This window comes from Brachyhypopomus gauderio, chromosome 1, assembly GCF_052324685.1.
Source record: "Brachyhypopomus gauderio isolate BG-103 chromosome 1, BGAUD_0.2, whole genome shotgun sequence".
Taxonomy (NCBI): domain Eukaryota; kingdom Metazoa; phylum Chordata; class Actinopteri; order Gymnotiformes; family Hypopomidae; genus Brachyhypopomus; species Brachyhypopomus gauderio.
Genome location: NC_135211.1, coordinates 44,127,464 through 44,151,851, shown reverse-complemented (window position 1 = coordinate 44,151,851; position 24,388 = coordinate 44,127,464). Strand labels below are relative to the sequence as shown.

Sequence of the window (24,388 nt, the reverse complement as noted above, 5' to 3'; positions counted from 1 at the left end):
TCGGACGGTGTGGACTCTTGACATGTGCGAGCCCTTATTGTTGAGTACTCATATAGTACGAATCACATGTTTAAGGTGACACATTCTAACAGAGATTTGGCATGTAGTGTGTGAAAAGAATTATGGAAGCGTCAGGGTCAAAAAACATGCACCAATTTTCTTTTTCACTATCGAGCATGACTGAAATGCCTATAATGGAGAATGTGGGCATCGATCCCACTACCTCTCGCATGCTAAGCGAGCGCTCTACCACTTGAGCTAATTCCCCTACGAGGCTCAGTGCTCTTGTTGTTCAGATCCTGGACAAAAGCTCAAGTCCAAACTGAGAGTGCAAAGCTCTACAGACACTGCAATTGATGATTTTTACATTTCTTTACTGTGAACAGCTGCATGGACTTGCATTTTAGCAGTGGCTCAAAGGTTGAGTAGATTTAATTTGATCGTTGACCGCCAATCAACCAAGAAGAGAAGGAAACTGGAGGTGTCAACTAATGTCTGTGCTTGGTCGATTACCGCAGACATCCCTCCTCATACCATTTGTATACTTTCATGGAACAGGCCTACCTCAGCCACACAACTTGCAGAAAGCCTCCATCATGTAGGCCGGTTAGCTCAGCTGGTTAGAGCGTGGTGCTAATAACGCCAAGGTCATGGGTTCGATCCCCATACGGGCCATTGATGATAGTCTTTTGGATCAGATATGAGGCGGATTAGTGTTATTTTGGGTCTCTCAAATGCCAACTTGTATGGTGGAGATCAGAAAGTCTTGTCGGCCAGTGTGGACTCTTGACATGTGCGAGCCCTTATTGTTGAGTACTCATATAGTACGAATCACATGTTTAAGGTGACACATTCTAACAGAGATTTGGCATGTAGTGTGTGAAAAGAATTATGGAAGCGTCAGGGTCAAAAAACATGCACCAATTTTCTTTTTCACTATCGAGCATGACTGAAATGCCTATAATGGAGAATGTGGGCATCGATCCCACTACCTCTTGCATGCTAAGCGAGCGCTCTACCACTTGAGCTAATTCCCCTACGAGGCTCAGTGCTCTTGTTGTTCAGATCCTGGACAAAAGCTCAAGTCCAAACTGAGAGTGCAAAGCTCTACAGACACTGCAATTGATGATTTTTACATTTCTTTACTGTGAACAGCTGCATGGACTTGCATTTTAGCAGTGGCTCAAAGGTTGAGTAGATTTAATTTGATCGTTGACCGCCAATCAACCAAGAAGAGAAGGAAACTGGAGGTGTCAACTAATGTCTGTGCTTGGTCGATTACCGCAGACATCCCTCCTCATACCATTTGTATACTTTCATGGAACAGGCCTACCTCAGCCACACAACTTGCAGAAAGCCTCCATCATGTAGGCCGGTTAGCTCAGCTGGTTAGAGCATGGTGCTAATAACGCCAAGGTCATGGGTTCGATCCCCATACGGGCCATTGATGATAGTCTTTTGGATCAGATATGAGGCGGATTAGTGTTATTTTGGGTCTCTCAAATGCCAACTTGTATGGTGGAGATCAGAAAGTCTTGTCGGCCAGTGTGGACTCTTGACATGTGCGAGCCCTTATTGTTGAGTACTCATATAGTACGAATCACATGTTTAAGGTGACACATTCTAACAGAGATTTGGCATGTAGTGTGTGAAAAGAATTATGGAAGCGTCAGGGTCAAAAAACATGCACCAATTTTCTTTTTCACTATCGAGCATGACTGAAATGCCTATAATGGAGAATGTGGGCATCGATCCCACTACCTCTCGCATGCTAAGCGAGCGCTCTACCACTTGAGCTAATTCCCCTACGAGGCTCAGTGCTCTTGTTGTTCAGATCCTGGACAAAAGCTCAAGTCCAAACTGAGAGTGCAAAGCTCTACAGACACTGCAATTGATGATTTTTACATTTCTTTACTGTGAACAGCTGCATGGACTTGCATTTTAGCAGTGGCTCAAAGGTTGAGTAGATTTAATTTGATCGTTGACCGCCAATCAACCAAGAAGAGAAGGAAACTGGAGGTGTCAACTAATGTCTGTGCTTGGTCGATTACCGCAGACATCCCTCCTCATACCATTTGTATACTTTCATGGAACAGGCCTACCTCAGCCACACAACTTGCAGAAAGCCTCCATCATGTAGGCCGGTTAGCTCAGCTGGTTAGAGCATGGTGCTAATAACGCCAAGGTCATGGGTTCGATCCCCATACGGGCCATTGATGATAGTCTTTTGGATCAGATATGAGGCGGATTAGTGTTATTTTGGGTCTCTCAAATGCCAACTTGTATGGTGGAGATCAGAAAGTCTTGTCGGCCAGTGTGGACTCTTGACATGTGCGAGTCCTTATTGTTGAGTACTCATATAGTACGAATCACATGTTTAAGGTGACACATTCTAACAGAGATTTGGCATGTAGTGTGTGAAAAGAATTATGGAAGCGTCAGGGTCAAAAAACATGCACCAATTTTCTTTTTCACTATCGAGCATGACTGAAATGCCTATAATGGAGAATGTGGGCATCGATCCCACTACCTCTCGCATGCTAAGCGAGCGCTCTACCACTTGAGCTAATTCCCCTACTAGGCTCAGTGCTCTTGTTGTTCAGATCCTGGACAAAAGCTCAAGTCCAAACTGAGAGTGCAAAGCTCTACAGACACTGCAATTGATGATTTTTACATTTCTTTACTGTGAACAGCTGCATGGACTTGCATTTTAGCAGTGGCTCAAAGGTTGAGTAGATTTAATTTGATCGTTGACCGCCAATCAACCAAGAAGAGAAGGAAACTGGAGGTGTCAACTAATGTCTGTGCTTGGTCGATTACCGCAGACATCCCTCCTCATACCATTTGTATACTTTCATGGAAAAGGCCTACCTCAGCCACACAACTTGCAGAAAGCATCCATCATGTAGGCCGGTTAGCTCAGCTGGTTAGAGCGTGGTGCTAATAACGCCAAGGTCATGGGTTCGATCCCCATACGGGCCATTGATGATAGTCTTTTGGATCAGATATGAGGCGGATTAGTGTTATTTTGGGTCTCTCAAATGCCAACTTGTATGGTGGAGATCAGAAAGTCTTGTCGGCCAGTGTGGACTCTTGACATGTGCGAGCCCTTATTGTTGAGTACTCATATAGTACGAATCACATGTTTAAGGTGACACATTCTAACAGAGATTTGGCATGTAGTGTGTGAAAAGAATTATGGAAGCGTCAGGGTCAAAAAACATGCACCAATTTTCTTTTTCACTATCGAGCATGACTGAAATGCCTATAATGGAGAATGTGGGCATCGATCCCACTACCTCTCGCATGCTAAGCGAGCGCTCTACCACTTGAGCTAATTCCCCTACTAGGCTCAGTGCTCTTGTTGTTCAGATCCTGGACAAAAGCTCAAGTCCAAACTGAGAGTGCAAAGCTCTACAGACACTGCAATTGATGATTTTTACATTTCTTTACTGTGAACAGCTGCATGGACTTGCATTTTAGCAGTGGCTCAAAGGTTGAGTAGATTTAATTTGATCGTTGACCGCCAATCAACCAAGAAGAGAAGGAAACTGGAGGTGTCAACTAATGTCTGTGCTTGGTCGATTACCGCAGACATCCCTCCTCATACCATTTGTATACTTTCATGGAAAAGGCCTACCTCAGCCACACAACTTGCAGAAAGCATCCATCATGTAGGCCGGTTAGCTCAGCTGGTTAGAGCGTGGTGCTAATAACGCCAAGGTCATGGGTTCGATCCCCATACGGGCCATTGATGATAGTCTTTTGGATCAGATATGAGGCGGATTAGTGTTATTTTGGGTCTCTCAAATGCCAACTTGTATGGTGGAGATCAGAAAGTCTTGTCGGCCAGTGTGGACTCTTGACATGTGCGAGCCCTTATTGTTGAGTACTCATATAGTACGAATCACATGTTTAAGGTGACACATTCTAACAGAGATTTGGCATGTAGTGTGTGAAAAGAATTATGGAAGCGTCAGGGTCAAAAAACATGCACCAATTTTCTTTTTCACTATCGAGCATGACTGAAATGCCTATAATGGAGAATGTGGGCATCGATCCCACTACCTCTTGCATGCTAAGCGAGCGCTCTACCACTTGAGCTAATTCCCCTACGAGGCTGAGTGCTCTTGTTGTTCAGATCCTGGACAAAAGCTCAAGTCCAAACTGAGAGTGCAAAGCTCTACAGACACTGCAATTGATGATTTTTACATTTCTTTACTGTGAACAGCTGCATGGACTTGCATTTTAGCAGTGGCTCAAAGGTTGAGTAGATTTAATTTGATCGTTGACCGCCAATCAACCAAGAAGAGAAGGAAACTGGAGGTGTCAACTAATGTCTGTGCTTGGTCGATTACCGCAGACATCCCTCCTCATACCATTTGTATACTTTCATGGAACAGGCCTACCTCAGCCACACAACTTGCAGAAAGCCTCCATCATGTAGGCCGGTTAGCTCAGCTGGTTAGAGCGTGGTGCTAATAACGCCAAGGTCATGGGTTCGATCCCCATACGGGCCATTGATGATAGTCTTTTGGATCAGATATGAGGCGGATTAGTGTTATTTTGGGTCTCTCAAATGCCAACTTGTATGGTGGAGATCAGAAAGTCTTGTCGGCCAGTGTGGACTCTTGACATGTGCGAGCCCTTATTGTTGAGTACTCATATAGTACGAATCACATGTTTAAGGTGACACATTCTAACAGAGATTTGGCATGTAGTGTGTGAAAAGAATTATGGAAGCGTCAGGGTCAAAAAACATGCACCAATTTTCTTTTTCACTATCGAGCATGACTGAAATGCCTATAATGGAGAATGTGGGCATCGATCCCACTACCTCTTGCATGCTAAGCGAGCGCTCTACCACTTGAGCTAATTCCCCTACGAGGCTCAGTGCTCTTGTTGTTCAGATCCTGGACAAAAGCTCAAGTCCAAACTGAGAGTGCAAAGCTCTACAGACACTGCAATTGATGATTTTTACATTTCTTTACTGTGAACAGCTGCATGGACTTGCATTTTAGCAGTGGCTCAAAGGTTGAGTAGATTTAATTTGATCGTTGACCGCCAATCAACCAAGAAGAGAAGGAAACTGGAGGTGTCAACTAATGTCTGTGCTTGGTCGATTACCGCAGACATCCCTCCTCATACCATTTGTATACTTTCATGGAACAGGCCTACCTCAGCCACACAACTTGCAGAAAGACTCCATCATGTAGGCCGGTTAGCTCAGCTGGTTAGAGCGTGGCGCTAATAACGCCAAGGTCATGGGTTCGATCCCCATACGGGCCATTGATGATAGTCTTTTGGATCAGATATGAGGCGGATTAGTGTTATTTTGGGTCTCTCAAATGCCAACTTGTATGGTGGAGATCAGAAAGTCTTGTCGGACGGTGTGGACTCTTGACATGTGCGAGCCCTTATTGTTGAGTACTCATATAGTACGAATCACATGTTTAAGGTGACACATTTTAACAGAGATTTGGCATGTAGTGTGTGAAAAGAATTATGGAAGCGTCAGGGTCAAAAAACATGCACCAATTTTCTTTTTCACTATCGAGCATGACTGAAATGCCTATAATGGAGAACGTGGGCATCGATCTCACTACCTCTCGCATGCTAAGCGAGCGCTCTACCACTTGAGCTAATTCCCCTACTAGGCTAAGTGCTCTTGTTGTTCAGATCCTGGACAAAAGCTCAAGTCCAAACTGAGAGTGCAAAGCTCTACAGACACTGCAATTGATGATTTTTACATTTCTTTACTGTGAACAGCTGCATGGACTTGCATTTTAGCAGTGGCTCAAAGGTTGAGTAGATTTAATTTGATCGTTGACCGCCAATCAACCAAGAAGAGAAGGAAACTGGAGGTGTCAACTAATGTCTGTGCTTGGTCGATTACCGCAGACATCCCTCCTCATACCATTTGTATACTTTCATGGAACAGGCCTACCTCAGCCACACAACTTGCAGAAAGACTCCATCATGTAGGTCGGTTAGCTCAGCTGGTTAAAGCGTGGCGCTAATAACGCCAAGGTCATGGGTTCAATCCCCATACGGGCCATTGATGATAGTCTTTTGGATCAGATATGAGGCGGATTAGTGTTATTTTGGGTCTCTCAAATGCCAACTTGTATGGTGGAGATCAGAAAGTCTTGTCGGACGGTGTGGACTCTTGACATGTGCGAGCCCTTATTGTTGAGTACTCATATAGTACGAATCACATGTTTAAGGTGACACATTTTAACAGAGATTTGGCATGTAGTGTGTGAAAAGAATTATGGAAGCGTCAGGGTCAAAAAACATGCACCAATTTTCTTTTTCACTATCGAGCATGACTGAAATGCCTATAATGGAGAACGTGGGCATCGATCTCACTACCTCTCGCATGCTAAGCGAGCGCTCTACCACTTGAGCTAATTCCCCTACTAGGCTCAGTGCTCTTGTTGTTCAGATCCTGGACAAAAGCTCAAGTCCAAACTGAGAGTGCAAAGCTCTACAGACACTGCAATTGATGATTTTTACATTTCTTTACTGTGAACAGCTGCATGGACTTGCATTTTAGCAGTGGCTCAAAGGTTGAGGAGATTTAATTTGATCGTTGACCGCCAATCAACCAAGAAGAGAAGGAAACTGGAGGTGTCAACTAATGTCTGTGCTTGGTCGATTACCGCAGACATCCCTCCTCATACCATTTGTATACTTTCATGGAACAGGCCTACCTCAGCCACACAACTTGCAGAAAGACTCCATCATGTAGGCCGGTTAGCTCAGCTGGTTAGAGCGTGGTGCTAATAACGCCAAGGTCATGGGTTCGATCCCCATACGGGCCATTGATGATAGTCTTTTGGATCAGATATGAGGCGGATTAGTGTTATTTTGGGTCTCTCAAATGCCAACTTGTATGGTGGAGATCAGAAAGTCTTGTCGGCCAGTGTGGACTCTTGACATGTGCGAGCCCTTATTGTTGAGTACTCATATAGTACGAATCACATGTTTAAGGTGACACATTCTAACAGAGATTTGGCATGTAGTGTGTGAAAAGAATTATGGGAGCGTCAGGGTCAAAAAACATGCACCAATTTTCTTTTTCACTATCGAGCATGACTGAAATGCCTATAATGGAGAATGTGGGCATCGATCCCACTACCTCTCGCATGCTAAGCGAGCGCTCTACCACTTGAGCTAATTCCCCTACTAGGCTCAGTGCTCTTGTTGTTCAGATCCTGGACAAAAGCTCAAGTCCAAACTGAGAGTGCAAAGCTCTACAGACACTGCAATTGATGATTTTTACATTTCTTTACTGTGAACAGCTGCATGGACTTGCATTTTAGCAGTGGCTCAAAGGTTGAGTAGATTTAATTTGATCGTTGACCGCCAATCAACCAAGAAGAGAAGGAAACTGGAGGTGTCAACTAATGTCTGTGCTTGGTCGATTACCGCAGACATCCCTCCTCATACCATTTGTATACTTTCATGGAACAGGCCTACCTCAGCCACACAACTTGCAGAAAGACTCCATCATGTCGGCCGGTTAGCTCAGCTGGTTAGAGCGTGGCGCTAATAACGCCAAGGTCATGGGTTCGATCCCCATACGGGCCACTGATGATAGTCTTTTGGATCAGATATGAGGCGGATTAGTGTTATTTTGGGTCTCTCAAATGCCAACTTGTATGGTGGAGATCAGAAAGTCTTGTCGGACGGTGTGGACTCTTGACATGTGCGAGCCCTTATTGTTGAGTACTCATATAGTACGAATCACATGTTTAAGGTGACACATTTTAACAGAGATTTGGCATGTAGTGTGTGAAAAGAATTATGGAGGCGTCAGGGTCAAAAAACATGCACCAATTTTCTTTTTCACTATCGAGCATGACTGAAATGCCTATAATGGAGAATGTGGGCATCGAACCCACTACCTCTCGCATGCTAAGCGAGCGCTCTACCACTTGAGCTAATTCCCCTACTAGGCTCAGTGCTCTTGTTGTTCAGATCCTGGACAAAAGCTCAAGTCCAAACTGAGAGTGCAAAGCTCTACAGACACTGCAATTGATGATTTTTACATTTCTTTACTGTGAACAGCTGCATGGACTTGCATTTTAGCAGTGGCTCAAAGGTTGAGTAGATTTAATTTGATCGTTGACCGCCAATCAACCAAGAAGAGAAGGAAACTGGAGGTGTCAACTAATGTCTGTGCTTGGTCGATTACCGCAGACATCCCTCCTCATACCATTTGTATACTTTCATGGAACAGGCCTACCTCAGCCACACAACTTGCAGAAAGACTCCATCATGTAGGCCGGTTAGCTCAGCTGGTTAGAGCGTGGCGCTAATAACGCCAAGGTCATGGGTTCGATCCCCATACGGGCCACTGATGATAGTCTTTTGGATCAGATATGAGGCGGATTAGTGTTATTTTGGGTCTCTCAAATGCCAACTTGTATGGTGGAGATCAGAAAGTCTTGTCGGACGGTGTGGACTCTTGACATGTGCGAGCCCTTATTGTTGAGTACTCATATAGTACGAATCACATGTTTAAGGTGACACATTCTAACAGAGATTTGGCATGTAGTGTGTGAAAAGAATTATGGAAGCGTCAGGGTCAAAAAACATGCACCAATTTTCTTTTTCACTATCGAGCATGACTGAAATGCCTATAATGGAGAATGTGGGCATCGATCCCACTACCTCTCGCATGCTAAGCGAGCGCTCTACCACTTGAGCTAATTCCCCTACTAGGCTCAGTGCTCTTGTTGTTCAGATCCTGGACAAAAGCTCAAGTCCAAACTGAGAGTGCAAAGCTCTACAGACACTGCAATTGATGATTTTTACATTTCTTTACTGTGAACAGCTGCATGGACTTGCATTTTAGCAGTGGCTCAAAGGTTGAGTAGATTTAATTTGATCGTTGACCGCCAATCAACCAAGAAGAGAAGGAAACTGGAGGTGTCAACTAATGTCTGTGCTTGGTCGATTACCGCAGACATCCCTCCTCATACCATTTGTATACTTTCATGGAACAGGCCTACCTCAGCCACACAACTTGCAGAAAGCCTCCATCATGTAGGCCGTTTAGCTCAGCTGGTTAGAGCGTGGTGCTAATAACGCCAAGGTCATGGGTTCGATCCCCATACGGGCCATTGATGATAGTCTTTTGGATCAGATATGAGGCGGATTAGTGTTATTTTGGGTCTCTCAAATGCCAACTTGTATGGTGGAGATCAGAAAGTCTTGTCGGACGGTGTGGACTCTTGACATGTGCGAGCCCTTATTGTTGAGTACTCATATAGTACGAATCACATGTTTAAGGTGACACATTTTAACAGAGATTTGGCATGTAGTGTGTGAAAAGAATTATGGAAGCGTCAGGGTCAAAAAACATGCACAAATTTTCTTTTTCACTATCGAGCATGACTGAAATGCCTATAATGGAGAACGTGGGCATCGATCTCACTACCTCTCGCATGCTAAGCGAGCGCTCTACCACTTGAGCTAATTCCCCTACTAGGCTAAGTGCTCTTGTTGTTCAGATCCTGGACAAAAGCTCAAGTCCAAACTGAGAGTGCAAAGCTCTACAGACACTGCAATTGATGATTTTTACATTTCTTTACTGTGAACAGCTGCATGGACTTGCATTTTAGCAGTGGCTCAAAGGTTGAGTAGATTTAATTTGATCGTTGACCGCCAATCAACCAAGAAGAGAAGGAAACTGGAGGTGTCAACTAATGTCTGTGCTTGGTCGATTACCGCAGACATCCCTCCTCATACCATTTGTATACTTTCATGGAACAGGCCTACCTCAGCCACACAACTTGCAGAAAGACTCCATCATGTAGGTCGGTTAGCTCAGCTGGTTAAAGCGTGGCGCTAATAACGCCAAGGTCATGGGTTCAATCCCCATACGGGCCATTGATGATAGTCTTTTGGATCAGATATGAGGCGGATTAGTGTTATTTTGGGTCTCTCAAATGCCAACTTGTATGGTGGAGATCAGAAAGTCTTGTCGGACGGTGTGGACTCTTGACATGTGCGAGCCCTTATTGTTGAGTACTCATATAGTACGAATCACATGTTTAAGGTGACACATTTTAACAGAGATTTGGCATGTAGTGTGTGAAAAGAATTATGGAAGCGTCAGGGTCAAAAAACATGCACCAATTTTCTTTTTCACTATCGAGCATGACTGAAATGCCTATAATGGAGAACGTGGGCATCGATCTCACTACCTCTCGCATGCTAAGCGAGCGCTCTACCACTTGAGCTAATTCCCCTACTAGGCTCAGTGCTCTTGTTGTTCAGATCCTGGACAAAAGCTCAAGTCCAAACTGAGAGTGCAAAGCTCTACAGACACTGCAATTGATGATTTTTACATTTCTTTACTGTGAACAGCTGCATGGACTTGCATTTTAGCAGTGGCTCAAAGGTTGAGGAGATTTAATTTGATCGTTGACCGCCAATCAACCAAGAAGAGAAGGAAACTGGAGGTGTCAACTAATGTCTGTGCTTGGTCGATTACCGCAGACATCCCTCCTCATACCATTTGTATACTTTCATGGAACAGGCCTACCTCAGCCACACAACTTGCAGAAAGACTCCATCATGTAGGCCGGTTAGCTCAGCTGGTTAGAGCGTGGTGCTAATAACGCCAAGGTCATGGGTTCGATCCCCATACGGGCCATTGATGATAGTCTTTTGGATCAGATATGAGGCGGATTAGTGTTATTTTGGGTCTCTCAAATGCCAACTTGTATGGTGGAGATCAGAAAGTCTTGTCGGCCAGTGTGGACTCTTGACATGTGCGAGCCCTTATTGTTGAGTACTCATATAGTACGAATCACATGTTTAAGGTGACACATTCTAACAGAGATTTGGCATGTAGTGTGTGAAAAGAATTATGGGAGCGTCAGGGTCAAAAAACATGCACCAATTTTCTTTTTCACTATCGAGCATGACTGAAATGCCTATAATGGAGAATGTGGGCATCGATCCCACTACCTCTCGCATGCTAAGCGAGCGCTCTACCACTTGAGCTAATTCCCCTACTAGGCTCAGTGCTCTTGTTGTTCAGATCCTGGACAAAAGCTCAAGTCCAAACTGAGAGTGCAAAGCTCTACAGACACTGCAATTGATGATTTTTACATTTCTTTACTGTGAACAGCTGCATGGACTTGCATTTTAGCAGTGGCTCAAAGGTTGAGTAGATTTAATTTGATCGTTGACCGCCAATCAACCAAGAAGAGAAGGAAACTGGAGGTGTCAACTAATGTCTGTGCTTGGTCGATTACCGCAGACATCCCTCCTCATACCATTTGTATACTTTCATGGAACAGGCCTACCTCAGCCACACAACTTGCAGAAAGACTCCATCATGTCGGCCGGTTAGCTCAGCTGGTTAGAGCGTGGCGCTAATAACGCCAAGGTCATGGGTTCGATCCCCATACGGGCCACTGATGATAGTCTTTTGGATCAGATATGAGGCGGATTAGTGTTATTTTGGGTCTCTCAAATGCCAACTTGTATGGTGGAGATCAGAAAGTCTTGTCGGACGGTGTGGACTCTTGACATGTGCGAGCCCTTATTGTTGAGTACTCATATAGTACGAATCACATGTTTAAGGTGACACATTTTAACAGAGATTTGGCATGTAGTGTGTGAAAAGAATTATGGAGGCGTCAGGGTCAAAAAACATGCACCAATTTTCTTTTTCACTATCGAGCATGACTGAAATGCCTATAATGGAGAATGTGGGCATCGAACCCACTACCTCTCGCATGCTAAGCGAGCGCTCTACCACTTGAGCTAATTCCCCTACTAGGCTCAGTGCTCTTGTTGTTCAGATCCTGGACAAAAGCTCAAGTCCAAACTGAGAGTGCAAAGCTCTACAGACACTGCAATTGATGATTTTTACATTTCTTTACTGTGAACAGCTGCATGGACTTGCATTTTAGCAGTGGCTCAAAGGTTGAGTAGATTTAATTTGATCGTTGACCGCCAATCAACCAAGAAGAGAAGGAAACTGGAGGTGTCAACTAATGTCTGTGCTTGGTCGATTACCGCAGACATCCCTCCTCATACCATTTGTATACTTTCATGGAACAGGCCTACCTCAGCCACACAACTTGCAGAAAGACTCCATCATGTAGGCCGGTTAGCTCAGCTGGTTAGAGCGTGGCGCTAATAACGCCAAGGTCATGGGTTCGATCCCCATACGGGCCACTGATGATAGTCTTTTGGATCAGATATGAGGCGGATTAGTGTTATTTTGGGTCTCTCAAATGCCAACTTGTATGGTGGAGATCAGAAAGTCTTGTCGGACGGTGTGGACTCTTGACATGTGCGAGCCCTTATTGTTGAGTACTCATATAGTACGAATCACATGTTTAAGGTGACACATTCTAACAGAGATTTGGCATGTAGTGTGTGAAAAGAATTATGGAAGCGTCAGGGTCAAAAAACATGCACCAATTTTCTTTTTCACTATCGAGCATGACTGAAATGCCTATAATGGAGAATGTGGGCATCGATCCCACTACCTCTCGCATGCTAAGCGAGCGCTCTACCACTTGAGCTAATTCCCCTACTAGGCTCAGTGCTCTTGTTGTTCAGATCCTGGACAAAAGCTCAAGTCCAAACTGAGAGTGCAAAGCTCTACAGACACTGCAATTGATGATTTTTACATTTCTTTACTGTGAACAGCTGCATGGACTTGCATTTTAGCAGTGGCTCAAAGGTTGAGTAGATTTAATTTGATCGTTGACCGCCAATCAACCAAGAAGAGAAGGAAACTGGAGGTGTCAACTAATGTCTGTGCTTGGTCGATTACCGCAGACATCCCTCCTCATACCATTTGTATACTTTCATGGAACAGGCCTACCTCAGCCACACAACTTGCAGAAAGCCTCCATCATGTAGGCCGTTTAGCTCAGCTGGTTAGAGCGTGGTGCTAATAACGCCAAGGTCATGGGTTCGATCCCCATACGGGCCATTGATGATAGTCTTTTGGATCAGATATGAGGCGGATTAGTGTTATTTTGGGTCTCTCAAATGCCAACTTGTATGGTGGAGATCAGAAAGTCTTGTCGGACGGTGTGGACTCTTGACATGTGCGAGCCCTTATTGTTGAGTACTCATATAGTACGAATCACATGTTTAAGGTGACACATTCTAACAGAGATTTGGCATGTAGTGTGTGAAAAGAATTATGGAAGCGTCAGGGTCAAAAAACATGCACCAATTTTCTTTTTCACTATCGAGCATGACTGAAATGCCTATAATGGAGAATGTGGGCATCGATCTCACTACCTCTCGCATGCTAAGCGAGCGCTCTACCACTTGAGCTAATTCCCCTACTAGGCTCAGTGCTCTTGTTGTTCAGATCCTGGACAAAAGCTCAAGTCCAAACTGAGAGTGCAAAGCTCTACAGACACTGCAATTGATGATTTTTACATTTCTTTACTGTGAACAGCTGCATGGACTTGCATTTTAGCAGTGGCTCAAAGGTTGAGGAGATTTAATTTGATCGTTGACCGCCAATCAACCAAGAAGAGAAGGAAACTGGAGGTGTCAACTAATGTCTGTGCTTGGTCGATTACCGCAGACATCCCTCCTCATACCATTTGTATACTTTCATGGAACAGGCCTACCTCAGCCACACAACTTGCAGAAAGACTCCATCATGTAGGCCGGTTAGCTCAGCTGGTTAGAGCGTGGTGCTAATAACGCCAAGGTCATGGGTTCGATCCCCATACGGGCCATTGATGATAGTCTTTTGGATCAGATATGAGGCGGATTAGTGTTATTTTGGGTCTCTCAAATGCCAACTTGTATGGTGGAGATCAGAAAGTCTTGTCGGCCAGTGTGGACTCTTGACATGTGCGAGCCCTTATTGTTGAGTACTCATATAGTACGAATCACATGTTTAAGGTGACACATTCTAACAGAGATTTGGCATGTAGTGTGTGAAAAGAATTATGGAAGCGTCAGGGTCAAAAAACATGCACCAATTTTCTTTTTCACTATCGAGCATGACTGAAATGCCTATAATGGAGAATGTGGGCATCGATCCCACTACCTCTCGCATGCTAAGCGAGCGCTCTACCACTTGAGCTAATTCCCCTACTAGGCTCAGTGCTCTTGTTGTTCAGATCCTGGACAAAAGCTCAAGTCCAAACTGAGAGTGCAAAGCTCTACAGACACTGCAATTGATGATTTTTACATTTCTTTACTGTGAACAGCTGCATGGACTTGCATTTTAGCAGTGGCTCAAAGGTTGAGTAGATTTAATTTGATCGTTGACCGCCAATCAACCAAGAAGAGAAGGAAACTGGAGGTGTCAACTAATGTCTGTGCTTGGTCGATTACCGCAGACATCCCTCCTCATACCATTTGTATACTTTCATGGAACAGGCCTACCTCAGCCACACAACTTGCAGAACGACTCCATCATGTAGGCCGGTTAGCTCAGCTGGTTAGAGCGTGGTGCTAATAACGCCAAGGTCATGGGTTCGATCCCCATACGGGCCATTGATGATAGTCTTTTGGATCAGATATGAGGCGGATTAGTGTTATTTTGGGTCTCTCAAATGCCAACTTGTATGGTGGAGATCAGAAAGTCTTGTCGGCCAGTGTGGACTCTTGACATGTGCGAGCCCTTATTGTTGAGTACTCATATAGTACGAATCACATGTTTAAGGTGACACATTCTAACAGAGATTTGGCATGTAGTGTGTGAAAAGAATTATGGGAGCGTCAGGGTCAAAAAACATGCACCAATTTTCTTTTTCACTATCGAGCATGACTGAAATGCCTATAATGGAGAATGTGGGCATCGATCCCACTACCTCTCGCATGCTAAGCGAGCGCTCTACCACTTGAGCTAATTCCCCTACTAGGCTCAGTGCTCTTGTTGTTCAGATCCTGGACAAAAGCTCAAGTCCAAACTGAGAGTGCAAAGCTCTACAGACACTGCAATTGATGATTTTTACATTTCTTTACTGTGAACAGCTGCATGGACTTGCATTTTAGCAGTGGCTCAAAGGTTGAGTAGATTTAATTTGATCGTTGACCGCCAATCAACCAAGAAGAGAAGGAAACTGGAGGTGTCAACTAATGTCTGTGCTTGGTCGATTACCGCAGACATCCCTCCTCATACCATTTGTATACTTTCATGGAACAGGCCTACCTCAGCCACACAACTTGCAGAAAGACTCCATCATGTAGGCCGGTTAGCTCAGCTGGTTAGAGCGTGGCGCTAATAACGCCAAAGTCATGGGTTCGATCCCCATACGGGCCATTGATGATAGTCTTTTGGATCAGATATGAGGCGGATTAGTGTTATTTTGGGTCTCTCAAATGCCAACTTGTATGGTGGAGATCAGAAAGTCTTGTCGGACGGTGTGGACTCTTGACATGTGCGAGCCCTTATTGTTGAGTACTCATATAGTACGAATCACATGTTTAAGGTGACACATTTTAACAGAGATTTGGCATGTAGTGTGTGAAAAGAATTATGGAAGCGTCAGGGTCAAAAAACATGCACCAATTTTCTTTTTCACTATCGAGCATGACTGAAATGCCTATAATGGAGAACGTGGGCATCGATCTCACTACCTCTCGCATGCTAAGCGAGCGCTCTACCACTTGAGCTAATTCCCCTACTAGGCTCAGTGCTCTTGTTGTTCAGATCCTGGACAAAAGCTCAAGTCCAAACTGAGAGTGCAAAGCTCTACAGACACTGCAATTGATGATTTTTCCATTTCTTTACTGTGAACAGCTGCATGGACTTGCATTTTAGCAGTGGCTCAAAGGTTGAGTAGATTTAATTTGATCGTTGACCGCCAATCAACCAAGAAGAGAAGGAAACTGGAGGTGTCAACTAATGTCTGTGCTTGGTCGATTACCGCAGACATCCCTCCTCATACCATTTGTATACTTTCATGGAACAGGCCTACCTCAGCCACACAACTTGCAGAAAGCCTCCATCATGTAGGCCGGTTAGCTCAGCTGGTTAGAGCGTGGTGCTAATAACGCCAAGGTCATGGGTTCGATCCCCATAGGCGCCATTGATCATCGTCTTTTGGATCAGATATGAGGCGGATTAGTGTTATCTTGGGTCTCTCAAATGCCAACTTGTATGGTGGAGATCAGAAAGTCTTGTCGGCCAGTGTGGACTCTTGACATGTGCGAGCCCTTATTGTTGAGTACTCATATAGTACGAATCACATGTTTAAGGTGACACATTCTAACAGAGATTTGGCATGTAGTGTGTGAAAAGAATTATGGAAGCGTCAGGGTCAAAAAACATGCACCAATTTTCTTTTTCACTATCGAGCATGACTGAAATGCCTATAATGGAGAATGTGGGCATCGATCCCACTACCTCTCGCATGCTAAGCGAGCGCTCTACCACTTGAGCTAATTCCCCTACTAGGCTCAGTGCTCTTGTTGTTCAGATCCTGGACAAAAGCTCAAGTCCAAACTGAGAGTGCAAAGCTCTACAGACACTGCAATTGATGATTTTTACATTTCTTTACTGTGAACAGCTGCATGGACTTGCATTTTAGCAGTGGCTCAAAGGTTGAGTAGATTTAATTTGATCGTTGACCGCCAATCAACCAAGAAGAGAAGGAAACTGGAGGTGTCAACTAATGTCTGTGCTTGGTCGATTACCACAGACATCCCTCCTCATACCATTTGTATACTTTCATGGAACAGGCCTACCTCAGCCACACAACTTGCAGAAAGCCTCCATCATGTAGGCCGGTTAGCTCAGCTGGTTAGAGCGTGGTGCTAATAACTCCAAGGTCATGGGTTCGATCCCCATAGGGGCCATTGATCATCGTCTTTTGGATCAGATATGAGGCGGATTAGTGTTATCTTGGGTCTCTCAAATGCCAACTTGTATGGTGGAGATCAGAAAGTCTTGTCGGCCAGTGTGGACTCTTGACATGTGCGAGCCCTTATTGTTGAGTACTCATATAGTACGAATCACATGTTTAAGGTGACACATTCTAACAGAGATTTGGCATGTAGTGTGTGAAAAGAATTATGGGAGCGTCAGGGTCAAAAAACATGCACCAATTTTCTTTTTCACTATCGAGCATGACTGAAATGCCTATAATGGAGAATGTGGGCATCGATCCCACTACCTCTCGCATGCTAAGCGAGCGCTCTACCACTTGAGCTAATTCCCCTACTAGGCTCAGTGCTCTTGTTGTTCAGATCCTGGACAAAAGCTCAAGTCCAAACTGAGAGTGCAAAGCTCTACAGACACTGCAATTGATGATTTTTACATTTCTTTACTGTGAACAGCTGCATGGACTTGCATTTTAGCAGTGGCTCAAAGGTTGAGTAGATTTAATTTGATCGTTGACCGCCAATCAACCAAGAAGAGAAGGAAACTGGAGGTGTCAACTAATGTCTGTGCTTGGTCGATTACCGCAGACATCCCTCCTCATACCATTTGTATACTTTCATGGAACAGGCCTACCTCAGCCACACAACTTGCAGAAAGACTCCATCACGTAGGCCGGTTAGCTCAGCTGGTTAGAGCGTGGTGCTAATAACGCCAAGGTCATGGGTTCGATCCCCATACGGGCCATTGATGATAGTCTTTTGGATCAGATATGAGGCGGATTAGTGTTATTTTGGGTCTCTCAAATGCCAACTTGTATGGTGGAGATCAGAAAGTCTTGTCGGACGGTGTGGACTCTTGACATGTGCGAGCCCTTATTGTTGAGTACTCATATAGTACGAATCACATGTTTAAGGTGACACATTCTAACAGAGATTTGGCATGTAGTGTGTGAAAAGAATTATGGAAGCGTCAGGGTCAAAAAACATGCACCAATTTTCTTTTTCACTATCGAGCATGACTGAAATGCCTATAATGGAGAATTTGGGCATCGATCCCACTACCTCTCGCATGCTAAGCGAGCGCTCTACCACTTGAGCTAATTCCCCTACTAGGCTCAGTGCTCTTGTTGTTCAGATCCTGGACAAAAGCTCAAGTCCAAACTGAGAGTGCAAAGCTCTACAGACACTGCAATTGATGATTTTTCCATTTCTTTACTGTGAACAGCTGCATGGACTTGCATTTTAGCAGTGGCTCAAAGGTTGAGTAGATTTAATTTGATCGTTGACCGCCAATCAACCAAGAAGAGAAGGAAACTGGAGGTGTCAACTAATGTCTGTGCTTGGTCGATTACCACAGACATCCCTCCTCATACCATTTGTATACTTTCATGGAACAGGCCTACCTCAGCCACACAACTTGCAGAAAGCCTCCATCATGTAGGCCGGTTAGCTCAGCTGGTTAGAGCGTGGTGCTAATAACGCCAAGGTCATGGGTTCGATCCCCATAGGCGCCATTGATCATCGTCTTTTGGATCAGATATGAGGCGGATTAGTGTTATCTTGGGTCTCTCAAATGCCAACTTGTATGGTGGAGATCAGAAAGTCTTGTCGGCCAGTGTGGACTCTTGACATGTGCGAGCCCTTATTGTTGAGTACTCATATAGTACGAATCACATGTTTAAGGTGACACATTCTAACAGAGATTTGGCATGTAGTGTGTGAAAAGAATTATGGAAGCGTCAGGGTCAAAAAACATGCACCAATTTTCTTTTTCACTATCGAGCATGACTGAAATGCCTATAATGGAGAATGTGGGCATCGATCCCACTACCTCTCGCATGCTAAGCGAGCGCTCTACCACTTGAGCTAATTCCCCTACTAGGCTCAGTGCTCTTGTTGTTCAGATCCTGGACAAAAGCTCAAGTCCAAACTGAGAGTGCAAAGCTCTACAGACACTGCAATTGATGATTTTTACATTTCTTTACTGTGAACAGCTGCATGGACTTGCATTTTAGCAGTGGCTCAAAGGTTGAGTAGATTTAATTTGATCGTTGACCGCCAATCAACCAAGAAGAGAAGGAAACTGGAGGTGTCAACTAATGTCTGTGCTTGGTCGATTACCGCAGACATCCCTCCTCATACCATTTGTATACTTTCATGGAACAGGCCTACCTCAGCCACACAACTTGCAGAAAGACTCCATCATGTAGGCCGGTTAGCTCAGCTGGTTAGAGCGTGGTGCTAATAACGCCAAGGTCATGGGTTCGATCCCCATACGTGCCATTGATGATAGTCTTTTGGATCAGATATGAGGCGGATTAGTGTTATTTTGGGTCTCTCAAATGCCAACTTGTATGGTGGAGATCAGAAAGTCTTGTCGGCCAGTGTGGACTCTTGACATGTGCGAGCCCTTATTGTTGAGTACTCATATAGTACGAATCACATGTTTAAGGTGACACATTCTAACAGAGATTTGGCATGTAGTGTGTGAAAAGAATTATGGGAGCGTCAGGGTCAAAAAACATGCACCAATTTTCTTTTTCACTATCGAGCATGACTGAAATGCCTATAATGGAGAACGTGGGCATCGATCCCACTACCTCTCGCATGCTAAGCGAGCACTCTACCACTTGAGCTAATTCCCCTACTAGGCTCAGTGCTCTTGTTGTTCAGATCCTGGACAAAAGCTCAAGTCCAAACTGAGAGTGCAAAGCTCTACAGACACTGCAATTGATGATTTTTACATTTCTTTACTGTGAACAGCTGCATGGACTTGCATTTTAGCAGTGGCTCAAAGGTTGAGTAGATTTAATTTGATCGTTGACCGCCAATCAACCAAGAAGAGAAGGAAACTGGAGGTGTCAACTAATGTCTGTGCTTGGTCGATTACCACAGACATCCCTCCTCATACCATTTGTATACTTTCATGGAACAGGCCTACCTCAGCCACACAACTTGCAGTAAGCCTCCATCATGTAGGCCGGTTAGCTCAGCTGGTTAGAGCGTGGTGCTAATAACGCCAAGGTCATGGGTTCGATCCCCATAGGGGCCATTGATCATCGTCTTTTGGATCAGATATGAGGCGGATTAGTGTTATCTTGGGTCTCTCAAATGCCAACTTGTATGGTGGAGATCAGAAAGTCTTGTCGGCCAGTGTGGACTCTTGACATGTGCGAGCCCTTATTGTTGAGTACTCATATAGTACGAATCACATGTTTAAGGTGACACATTCTAACAGAGATTTGGCATGTAGTGTGTGAAAAGAATTATGGGAGCGTCAGGGTCAAAAAACATGCACCAATATTCTTTTTCACTATCGAGCATGACTGAAATGCCTATAATGGAGAATGTGGGCATCGATCCCACTACCTCTCGCATGCTAAGCGAGCGCTCTACCACTTGAGCTAATTCCCCTACTAGGCTCAGTGGTCTTGTTGTTCAGATCCTGGACAAAAGCTCAAGTCCAAACTGAGAGTGCAAAGCTCTACAGACACTGCAATTGATGATTTTTACATTTCTTTACTGTGAACAGCTGCATGGACTTGCATTTTAGCAGTGGCTCAAAGGTTGAGTAGATTTAATTTGATCGTTGACCGCCAATCAACCAAGAAGAGAAGGAAACTGGAGGTGTCAACTAATGTCTGTGCTTGGTCGATTACCGCAGACATCCCTCCTCATACCATTTGTATACTTTCATGGAACAGGCCTACCTCAGCCACACAACTTGCAGAAAGACTCCATCACGTAGGCCGGTTAGCTCAGCTGGTTAGAGCGTGGTGCTAATAACGCCAAGGTCATGGGTTCGATCCCCATACGGGCCATTGATGATAGTCTTTTGGATCAGATATGAGGCGGATTAGTGTTATCTTGGGTCTCTCAAATGCCAACTTGTATGGTGGAGATCAGAAAGTCTTGTCGGCCAGTGTGGACTCTTGACATGTGCGAGCCCTTATTGTTGAGTACTCATATAGTACGAATCACATGTTTAAGGTGACACATTCTAACAGAGATTTGGCATGTAGTGTGTGAAAAGAATTATGGAAGCGTCAGGGTCAAAAAACATGCACCAATTTTCTTTTTCACTATCGAGCATGACTGAAATGCCTATAATGGAGAATGTGGGCATCGATCCCACTACCTCTCGCATGCTAAGCGAGCGCTCTACCACTAGAGCTAATTCCCCTACGAGGCTCAGTGCTCTTGTTGTTCAGATCCTGGAAAAAAGCTCAAGTCCCAACTGAGAGTGCAAAGCTCTACAGACACTGCAATTGATGATTTTTACATTTCTTTACTGTGAACAGCTGCATGGACTTGCATTTTAGCAGTGGCTCAAAGGTTGAGTAGATTTAATTTGATCGTTGACCGCCAATCAACCAAGAAGAGAAGGAAACTGGAGGTGTCAACTAATGTCTGTGCTTGGTCGATTACCGCAGACATCCCTCCTCATACCATTTGTATACTTTCATGGAACAGGCCTACCTCAGCCACACAACTTGCAGAAAGACTCCATCATGTAGGCCGGTTAGCTCAGCTGGTTAGAGCGTGGTGCTAATAACGCCAAGGTCATGGGTTCGATCCCCATACGGGCCATTGATGATAGTCTTTTGTATCAGATATGAGGCGGATTAGTGTTATTTTGGGTCTCTCAAATGCCAACTTGTATGGTGGAGATCAGAAAGTCTTGTCGGCCAGTGTGGACTCTTGACATGTGCGAGCCCTTATTGTTGAGTACTCATATAGTACGAATCACATGTTTAAGGTGACACATTCTAACAGAGATTTGGCATGTAGTGTGTGAAAAGAATTATGGGAGCGTCAGGGTCAAAAAACATGCACCAATTTTCTTTTTCACTATCGAGCATGACTGAAATGCCTATAATGGAGAATGTGGGCATCGATCCCACTACCTCTCGCATGCTAAGCGAGCGCTCTACCACTTGAGCTAATTCCCCTACGAGGCTCAGTGCTCTTGTTGTTCAGATCCTGGAAAAAAGCTCAAGTCCAAACTGAGAGTGCAAAGCTCTACAGACACTGCAATTGATGATTTTTACATTTCTTTACTGTGAACAGCTGCATGGACTTGCATTTTAGCAGTGGCTCAAAGGTTGAGTAGATTTAATTTGATCGTTGACCGCCAATCAACCAAGAAGAGAAGGAAACTGGAGGTGTCAACTAATGTCTGTGCTTGGTCGATTACCGCAGACATCCCTCCTCATACCATTTGTATACTTTCATGGAACAGGCCTACCTCAGCCACACAACTTGCAGAAAGACTCCATCATGTAGGCTGGTTAGCTCAGCTGGTTATAGCGTGGTGCTAATAACGCCAAGGTCATGGGTTCGATCCCCATACGGGCCATTGATCATCGTCTTTTGGATCAGATATGAGGCGGATTAGTGTTATCTTGGGTCTCTCAAATGCCAACTTGTATGGTGGAGATCAGAAAGTCTTGTCGGCCAGTGTGGACTCTTGACATGTGCGAGCCCTTATTGTTGAGTACTCATATAGTACGAATCACATGTTTAAGGTGACACATTCTAACAGAGATTTGGCATGTAGTGTGTGAAAAGAATTATGGAAGCGTCAGGGTCAAAAAACATGAACCAATTTTCTTTTTCACTATCGAGCATGACTGAAATGCCTATAATGGAGAATGTGGGCATCGATCCCACTACCTCTCGCATGCTAAGCGAGCGCTCTACCACTTGAGCTAATTCCCCTACTAGGCTAAGTGCTCTTGTTGTTCAGATCCTGGACAAAAGCTCAAGTCCAAACTGAGAGTGCAAAGCTCTACAGACACTGCAATTGATGATTTTTACATTTCTTTACTGTGAACAGCTGCATGGACTTGCATTTTAGCAGTGGCTCAAAGGTTGAGTAGATTTAATTTGATCGTTGACCGCCAATCAACCAAGAAGAGAAGGAAACTGGAGGTGTCAACTAATGTCTGTGCTTGGTCGATTACCGCAGACATCCCTCCTCATACCATTTGTATACTTTCATGGAACAGGCCTACCTCAGCCACACAACTTGCAGAAAGACTCCATCATGTAGGGTGGTTAGCTCAGCTGGTTAGAGCGTGGTGCTAATAGCGCCAAGGTCATGGGTTCGATCCCTATACGGGCCATTGATGATAGTCTTTTGGATCAGATATGAGGCGGATTAGTGTTATTTTGGGTCTCTCAAATGCCAACTTGTATGGTGGAGATCAGAAAGTCTTGTCGGACGGTGTGGACTCTTGACATGTGCGAGCCCTTATTGTTGAGTACTCATATAGTACGAATCACATGTTTAAGGTGACACATTCTAACAGAGATTTGGCATGTAGTGTGTGAAAAGAATTATGGAAGCGTCAGGGTCAAAAAACATGCACCAATTTTCTTTTTCACTATCGAGCATGACTGAAATGCCTATAATGGAGAATGTGGGCATCGATACCACTACCTCTCGCATGCTAAGCGAGCGCTCTACCACTTGAGCTAATTCCCCTACTAGGCTCAGTGCTCTTGTTGTTCAGATCCTGGACAAAAGCTCAAGTCCAAACTGAGAGTGCAAAGCTCTACAGACACTGCAATTGATGATTTTTACATTTCTTTACTGTGAACAGCTGCATGGACTTGCATTTTAGCAGTGGCTCAAAGGTTGAGTAGATTTAATTTGATCGTTGACCGCCAATCAACCAAGAAGAGAAGGAAACTGGAGGTGTCAACTAATGTCTGTGCTTGGTCGATTACCGCAGACATCCCTCCTCATACCATTTGTATACGTTCATGGAACAGGCCTACCTCAGCCACACAACTTGCAGAAAGCCTCCATCATGTAGGCCGGTTAGCTCAGCTGGTTAGAGCGTGGTGCTAATAACGCCAAGGTCATGGGTTCGATCCCCATACGGGCCATTGATGATAGTCTTTTGGATCAGATATGAGGCGGATTAGTGTTATTTGGGGTCTCTCAAATTCCAACTTGTATGGTGGAGATCAGAAAGTCTTGTCGGATGGTGTGGACTCTTGACATGTGCGAGCCCTTATGGTTGACTACTCATATAGTACGAATCACATGTTTAAGGTGACACATTCTAACAGAGATTTGGCATGTAGTGTGTGAAAAGAATTATGGAAGCGTCAGGGTCAAAAAACATGCACCAATTTTCTTTTTCACTATCGAGCATGACTGAAATGCCTATAATGGAGAATGTGGGCATCGATCCCACTACCTCTCGCATGCTAAGCGAGCGCTCTACCACTTGAGCTAATTCCCCTACTGGGCTCAGTGCTCTTGTTGTTCAGATCCTGGACAAAAGCTCAAGTCCAAACTGAGAGTGCAAAGCTCTACAGACACTGCAATTGATGATTTTTACATTTCTTTACTGTGAACAGCTGCATGGACTTGCATTTTAGCAGTGGCTCAAAGGTTGAGTAGATTTAATTTGATCGTTGACCGCCAATCAACCAAGAAGAGAAGGAAACTGGAGGTGTCAACTAATGTCTGTGCTTGGTCGATTACCGCAGACATCCCTCCTCATACCATTTGTATACTTTC

General features: G+C 44.5%; 42 non-coding genes across 42 annotated transcripts; 22 read left to right on the top strand and 20 right to left on the bottom strand.

Annotated features, from left to right (window-relative positions):
• Window positions 1-195: 195 nt before the first annotated feature.
• trnaa-agc (transfer RNA alanine (anticodon AGC)) lies at window positions 196-268 on the bottom strand. The gene has a single exon. It is a non-coding gene; the product is annotated as a tRNA-Ala (tRNA).
• A 333-nt stretch (window positions 269-601) lies between these two features.
• trnai-aau (transfer RNA isoleucine (anticodon AAU)) lies at window positions 602-675 on the top strand. Its single transcript has one exon. It is a non-coding gene; the product is annotated as a tRNA-Ile (tRNA).
• A 695-nt stretch (window positions 676-1,370) lies between these two features.
• On the top strand, window positions 1,371-1,444 carry trnai-aau (transfer RNA isoleucine (anticodon AAU)). Its single transcript has one exon. It is a non-coding gene; the product is annotated as a tRNA-Ile (tRNA).
• A 289-nt stretch (window positions 1,445-1,733) lies between these two features.
• trnaa-agc (transfer RNA alanine (anticodon AGC)) lies at window positions 1,734-1,806 on the bottom strand. The gene has a single exon. It is a non-coding gene; the product is annotated as a tRNA-Ala (tRNA).
• Window positions 1,807-2,139: 333 nt separating this feature from the next.
• On the top strand, window positions 2,140-2,213 carry trnai-aau (transfer RNA isoleucine (anticodon AAU)). Its single transcript has one exon. It is a non-coding gene; the product is annotated as a tRNA-Ile (tRNA).
• A 289-nt stretch (window positions 2,214-2,502) lies between these two features.
• trnaa-agc (transfer RNA alanine (anticodon AGC)) lies at window positions 2,503-2,575 on the bottom strand. The gene has a single exon. It is a non-coding gene; the product is annotated as a tRNA-Ala (tRNA).
• Window positions 2,576-2,908: 333 nt separating this feature from the next.
• trnai-aau (transfer RNA isoleucine (anticodon AAU)) lies at window positions 2,909-2,982 on the top strand. The gene has a single exon. It is a non-coding gene; the product is annotated as a tRNA-Ile (tRNA).
• Window positions 2,983-3,271: 289 nt separating this feature from the next.
• Window positions 3,272-3,344, bottom strand: trnaa-agc (transfer RNA alanine (anticodon AGC)). Its single transcript has one exon. It is a non-coding gene; the product is annotated as a tRNA-Ala (tRNA).
• A 333-nt stretch (window positions 3,345-3,677) lies between these two features.
• On the top strand, window positions 3,678-3,751 carry trnai-aau (transfer RNA isoleucine (anticodon AAU)). Its single transcript has one exon. It is a non-coding gene; the product is annotated as a tRNA-Ile (tRNA).
• Window positions 3,752-4,446: 695 nt separating this feature from the next.
• On the top strand, window positions 4,447-4,520 carry trnai-aau (transfer RNA isoleucine (anticodon AAU)). Its single transcript has one exon. It is a non-coding gene; the product is annotated as a tRNA-Ile (tRNA).
• Window positions 4,521-5,215: 695 nt separating this feature from the next.
• On the top strand, window positions 5,216-5,289 carry trnai-aau (transfer RNA isoleucine (anticodon AAU)). The gene has a single exon. It is a non-coding gene; the product is annotated as a tRNA-Ile (tRNA).
• A 1,464-nt stretch (window positions 5,290-6,753) lies between these two features.
• Window positions 6,754-6,827, top strand: trnai-aau (transfer RNA isoleucine (anticodon AAU)). Its single transcript has one exon. It is a non-coding gene; the product is annotated as a tRNA-Ile (tRNA).
• Window positions 6,828-7,116: 289 nt separating this feature from the next.
• trnaa-agc (transfer RNA alanine (anticodon AGC)) lies at window positions 7,117-7,189 on the bottom strand. Its single transcript has one exon. It is a non-coding gene; the product is annotated as a tRNA-Ala (tRNA).
• A 333-nt stretch (window positions 7,190-7,522) lies between these two features.
• Window positions 7,523-7,596, top strand: trnai-aau (transfer RNA isoleucine (anticodon AAU)). Its single transcript has one exon. It is a non-coding gene; the product is annotated as a tRNA-Ile (tRNA).
• Window positions 7,597-7,885: 289 nt separating this feature from the next.
• On the bottom strand, window positions 7,886-7,958 carry trnaa-agc (transfer RNA alanine (anticodon AGC)). The gene has a single exon. It is a non-coding gene; the product is annotated as a tRNA-Ala (tRNA).
• A 333-nt stretch (window positions 7,959-8,291) lies between these two features.
• On the top strand, window positions 8,292-8,365 carry trnai-aau (transfer RNA isoleucine (anticodon AAU)). Its single transcript has one exon. It is a non-coding gene; the product is annotated as a tRNA-Ile (tRNA).
• A 289-nt stretch (window positions 8,366-8,654) lies between these two features.
• On the bottom strand, window positions 8,655-8,727 carry trnaa-agc (transfer RNA alanine (anticodon AGC)). The gene has a single exon. It is a non-coding gene; the product is annotated as a tRNA-Ala (tRNA).
• Window positions 8,728-10,598: 1,871 nt separating this feature from the next.
• On the top strand, window positions 10,599-10,672 carry trnai-aau (transfer RNA isoleucine (anticodon AAU)). Its single transcript has one exon. It is a non-coding gene; the product is annotated as a tRNA-Ile (tRNA).
• A 289-nt stretch (window positions 10,673-10,961) lies between these two features.
• On the bottom strand, window positions 10,962-11,034 carry trnaa-agc (transfer RNA alanine (anticodon AGC)). Its single transcript has one exon. It is a non-coding gene; the product is annotated as a tRNA-Ala (tRNA).
• A 333-nt stretch (window positions 11,035-11,367) lies between these two features.
• Window positions 11,368-11,441, top strand: trnai-aau (transfer RNA isoleucine (anticodon AAU)). Its single transcript has one exon. It is a non-coding gene; the product is annotated as a tRNA-Ile (tRNA).
• Window positions 11,442-11,730: 289 nt separating this feature from the next.
• Window positions 11,731-11,803, bottom strand: trnaa-agc (transfer RNA alanine (anticodon AGC)). The gene has a single exon. It is a non-coding gene; the product is annotated as a tRNA-Ala (tRNA).
• A 333-nt stretch (window positions 11,804-12,136) lies between these two features.
• Window positions 12,137-12,210, top strand: trnai-aau (transfer RNA isoleucine (anticodon AAU)). Its single transcript has one exon. It is a non-coding gene; the product is annotated as a tRNA-Ile (tRNA).
• Window positions 12,211-12,499: 289 nt separating this feature from the next.
• On the bottom strand, window positions 12,500-12,572 carry trnaa-agc (transfer RNA alanine (anticodon AGC)). Its single transcript has one exon. It is a non-coding gene; the product is annotated as a tRNA-Ala (tRNA).
• A 1,102-nt stretch (window positions 12,573-13,674) lies between these two features.
• Window positions 13,675-13,748, top strand: trnai-aau (transfer RNA isoleucine (anticodon AAU)). The gene has a single exon. It is a non-coding gene; the product is annotated as a tRNA-Ile (tRNA).
• Window positions 13,749-14,037: 289 nt separating this feature from the next.
• trnaa-agc (transfer RNA alanine (anticodon AGC)) lies at window positions 14,038-14,110 on the bottom strand. The gene has a single exon. It is a non-coding gene; the product is annotated as a tRNA-Ala (tRNA).
• Window positions 14,111-14,443: 333 nt separating this feature from the next.
• Window positions 14,444-14,517, top strand: trnai-aau (transfer RNA isoleucine (anticodon AAU)). Its single transcript has one exon. It is a non-coding gene; the product is annotated as a tRNA-Ile (tRNA).
• Window positions 14,518-14,806: 289 nt separating this feature from the next.
• trnaa-agc (transfer RNA alanine (anticodon AGC)) lies at window positions 14,807-14,879 on the bottom strand. Its single transcript has one exon. It is a non-coding gene; the product is annotated as a tRNA-Ala (tRNA).
• A 333-nt stretch (window positions 14,880-15,212) lies between these two features.
• Window positions 15,213-15,286, top strand: trnai-aau (transfer RNA isoleucine (anticodon AAU)). Its single transcript has one exon. It is a non-coding gene; the product is annotated as a tRNA-Ile (tRNA).
• A 1,058-nt stretch (window positions 15,287-16,344) lies between these two features.
• trnaa-agc (transfer RNA alanine (anticodon AGC)) lies at window positions 16,345-16,417 on the bottom strand. Its single transcript has one exon. It is a non-coding gene; the product is annotated as a tRNA-Ala (tRNA).
• Window positions 16,418-17,113: 696 nt separating this feature from the next.
• On the bottom strand, window positions 17,114-17,186 carry trnaa-agc (transfer RNA alanine (anticodon AGC)). The gene has a single exon. It is a non-coding gene; the product is annotated as a tRNA-Ala (tRNA).
• A 333-nt stretch (window positions 17,187-17,519) lies between these two features.
• Window positions 17,520-17,593, top strand: trnai-aau (transfer RNA isoleucine (anticodon AAU)). Its single transcript has one exon. It is a non-coding gene; the product is annotated as a tRNA-Ile (tRNA).
• Window positions 17,594-18,651: 1,058 nt separating this feature from the next.
• Window positions 18,652-18,724, bottom strand: trnaa-agc (transfer RNA alanine (anticodon AGC)). Its single transcript has one exon. It is a non-coding gene; the product is annotated as a tRNA-Ala (tRNA).
• Window positions 18,725-19,057: 333 nt separating this feature from the next.
• Window positions 19,058-19,131, top strand: trnai-aau (transfer RNA isoleucine (anticodon AAU)). The gene has a single exon. It is a non-coding gene; the product is annotated as a tRNA-Ile (tRNA).
• A 695-nt stretch (window positions 19,132-19,826) lies between these two features.
• Window positions 19,827-19,900, top strand: trnai-aau (transfer RNA isoleucine (anticodon AAU)). The gene has a single exon. It is a non-coding gene; the product is annotated as a tRNA-Ile (tRNA).
• A 289-nt stretch (window positions 19,901-20,189) lies between these two features.
• trnaa-agc (transfer RNA alanine (anticodon AGC)) lies at window positions 20,190-20,262 on the bottom strand. The gene has a single exon. It is a non-coding gene; the product is annotated as a tRNA-Ala (tRNA).
• A 333-nt stretch (window positions 20,263-20,595) lies between these two features.
• On the top strand, window positions 20,596-20,669 carry trnai-aau (transfer RNA isoleucine (anticodon AAU)). Its single transcript has one exon. It is a non-coding gene; the product is annotated as a tRNA-Ile (tRNA).
• Window positions 20,670-20,958: 289 nt separating this feature from the next.
• On the bottom strand, window positions 20,959-21,031 carry trnaa-agc (transfer RNA alanine (anticodon AGC)). Its single transcript has one exon. It is a non-coding gene; the product is annotated as a tRNA-Ala (tRNA).
• Window positions 21,032-21,364: 333 nt separating this feature from the next.
• trnai-aau (transfer RNA isoleucine (anticodon AAU)) lies at window positions 21,365-21,438 on the top strand. Its single transcript has one exon. It is a non-coding gene; the product is annotated as a tRNA-Ile (tRNA).
• A 289-nt stretch (window positions 21,439-21,727) lies between these two features.
• On the bottom strand, window positions 21,728-21,800 carry trnaa-agc (transfer RNA alanine (anticodon AGC)). Its single transcript has one exon. It is a non-coding gene; the product is annotated as a tRNA-Ala (tRNA).
• A 696-nt stretch (window positions 21,801-22,496) lies between these two features.
• trnaa-agc (transfer RNA alanine (anticodon AGC)) lies at window positions 22,497-22,569 on the bottom strand. The gene has a single exon. It is a non-coding gene; the product is annotated as a tRNA-Ala (tRNA).
• A 1,102-nt stretch (window positions 22,570-23,671) lies between these two features.
• Window positions 23,672-23,745, top strand: trnai-aau (transfer RNA isoleucine (anticodon AAU)). Its single transcript has one exon. It is a non-coding gene; the product is annotated as a tRNA-Ile (tRNA).
• A 289-nt stretch (window positions 23,746-24,034) lies between these two features.
• On the bottom strand, window positions 24,035-24,107 carry trnaa-agc (transfer RNA alanine (anticodon AGC)). Its single transcript has one exon. It is a non-coding gene; the product is annotated as a tRNA-Ala (tRNA).
• Between the last annotated feature and the right edge of the window lie 281 nt (window positions 24,108-24,388).